Genomic DNA, 2,544 nt, shown 5'->3' with positions numbered 1-2,544 from the left:
ACTCCAGATTGATGCTTGTTTTAGGCGTTCAACGCCCATGTGTAGCATGTTTCTGGCGTTGAACGCCAGTTCCATGCTTGTTTCTGGCGTTCAGCGCCAGCTCTTCTCAGGGTGTATTCCTGGCGTTTAAACGCCAGGGTGGTGCTTGTTTCTGGCGTTCAACGCCAGATCCATGCTCTGTTCTGGTGTTGAACGCCAGCCAGATGCTCCTTACTAGCGTTTAAACGCCAGTAAGTCCTTCCTCCAGGGTGTGCTTTTTCTTCTGCTGTTTTTGATTCTGTTTTTAGTTTTAGTATTTATTTTGTGACTCGACATGATCATGAACTTAATAAAACATAAAAGAACAATAAAACAAAAATAGAATTAGATAAGTAAAAATTGGGTTGCCTCCCAACAAGCGCTTCTTTAATGTCAATAGCTTGACAGTGGGCTCTCATGGAGCCACACAGGTGATCAGGTCAATGTTATAGACTCCCAACACCAAACTTAGAGTTTGGGTGTGGGGATTCAACACCAAACTTAGAGATTGGTTATAGCCTCCCAACATCAAACTTAGAGTTTGATTGTGGGGGCTTTGTTTGACTCTGTACTGAGAGAAGCTTTTCATGCTTCCTCTCCATGGTTGCAGAAGAAGATCCTTGGGTCTTAAACACAAGGTAGTCCCCATTCAATTAAAGGACTAATTCTCCTCTGTTAACATCGATCACAGATCCTGCTGTGACTAGGAAGGGTCTTCCAAGGATGATGCATTCATCCTCCTCCTTCCTAGTGTCTAAGATTATAAAATCAGCAGGGATGTAAAGGCCTTTAACCTTTACTAACACGTCCTCTACTAATCCATAAGCTTGTCTTACTGACTTGTCTGTCATTTGTAATGAGAATATGGCAGGTTGTACCTCAATGATCCCTAGCTTCTCCACTACAGAGAGTGGCATAAGATTTATACCTGACCCCAGGTCACACAGAGCTTTTGCAAAGATCATGGTGCCTATGGTGCAGGGTATTATAAATTTGCCAGGATCTTGTCTCTTTTGAGGTAAAGTTTGCTGAACCCATGTATCTAGTTCACTAATGAGCAAGGGAGGTTCACCTTCCCAAGTCTCATTACCAAATAACTTGGCATTCAGCTTCATGATAGCTCCTAGATATTGAGCAACTTGCTCTCCAGTTACATCTTCATCCTCTTCAGAGGAAGAATAGTCCTCAGAGCTCATGAATGGCATAAGGAGGTTAAATAGATCTCTATGGTCTCTATATGAGCCTCAGATTCCTTTGGGTCCTCAATAGGGAACTCCTTCTTGATTGGGAGACGTCCCATGAGGTCTTCCTCATTGGGATTCACGTCCTATCCTTCCTCTCTAGGTTCGGCCATATTGATTATATCAATGGCCTTGCACTCTCTTTTTGGATTTTCTTCAGTATTGCATGGGAGAGTACTAGGAGAAGTTTCAGTGACTTTCTTACTCAGCTGGCCCACTTGTGCCTCCAAAATTCTAATGGAGGACCTTGTTTCACTCATGAAGCTTAAAGTGGCCTTAGACAGATCAGAGACTATATTTGCTAAGTTAGAGGTGCTCTACTCAGAATTCTCTGTCTGTTGCTGAGAAGATGATGGAAAAGGCTTGCCATTGCTAAACCTGTTTCTTCCACCATTATTAAAGCCTTGTTGAGGCTTTTGTTGATCCTTCCATGAGAAATTTGGATGATTTCTCCATGAAGAATTATAGGTGTTTCCATAAGATTCACCCATGTAATTTACCTCTGCCATTGCAGGGTTTTCAGGATCATAAGCTTCTTCTTCAGAAGATGCCTCTTTATTACTGTTGGATGCATTTTGCCATCCATTTAGACTTTGAGAAATCATGTTGACTTGTTGAATCAACATTTTGTTCTGAGCCAACATGGCATTCAGAGCATCAATTTCAAGAACTCCCTTCCTCTGAGGCGTCCCATTATTCATGAAATTCCTCTCAGAAGTGTACATGAATTGGTTATTTGCAACCATTTTAATAAGTTCCTAAGCTTCTGCAGGCGTTTTCTTTAGGTGAATAGATCCACCTGCAGAGTGGTCCAGTGACATTTTAGAGAACTCAGATAGACCATAATAGAATATATCTATCATGGTCCACTTTGAAAACATGTCAGAAGGACACTTTTTGGTCATCTGCTTGTATCTTTCCCAAGCTTCATAGAGGGATTCACCATCTTTTTGCTTGAAGGTCTGAACATCCACTCTAAGCTTGCTCAACTTTTGAGGAGGAGAGAATTTAACCAAGAAGTCCGTGACCAGTTTATCCTAAGAGTCTAGGCTATCCTTAGGTTGTGAGTCCCACCATGTTCTAGCTCTGTCTCTTACAGCAAAAGGGAAAAGCATGAGCCTGTAGACTTCAGGATTTACTCGATTAGTCTTAACAGTCTCACAGATCTGTAAGAACTCAGTTAAAAACTGGTAGGGATCTTCTGATGGAAGTCCATGAAACTTGCAGTTTTGTTGCATTAGAGCAACTAGTTGAGGTTTCAACTCAAAATTGTTTGCTCCAATGG

At 41.7% G+C, this 2,544-nt stretch overlaps 1 non-coding gene across 1 annotated transcript; it reads left to right on the top strand.

The window, feature by feature from the left end:
- Positions 1 to 2,138: 2,138 nt before the first annotated feature.
- Positions 2,139 to 2,242, top strand: LOC112713944 (small nucleolar RNA R71). Its single transcript, XR_003158908.1, has one exon. It is a non-coding gene; the product is annotated as a small nucleolar RNA R71 (small nucleolar RNA).
- The last annotated feature ends 302 nt before the right edge of the window (positions 2,243 to 2,544 follow it).

This window comes from Arachis hypogaea, chromosome 1, assembly GCF_003086295.3.
Source record: "Arachis hypogaea cultivar Tifrunner chromosome 1, arahy.Tifrunner.gnm2.J5K5, whole genome shotgun sequence".
In the NCBI taxonomy this organism is placed as follows: domain Eukaryota; kingdom Viridiplantae; phylum Streptophyta; class Magnoliopsida; order Fabales; family Fabaceae; genus Arachis; species Arachis hypogaea.
The sequence above is the reverse complement of the archived record's forward strand: the minus strand, read 5'-3'. Positions and strand labels throughout refer to the sequence as shown.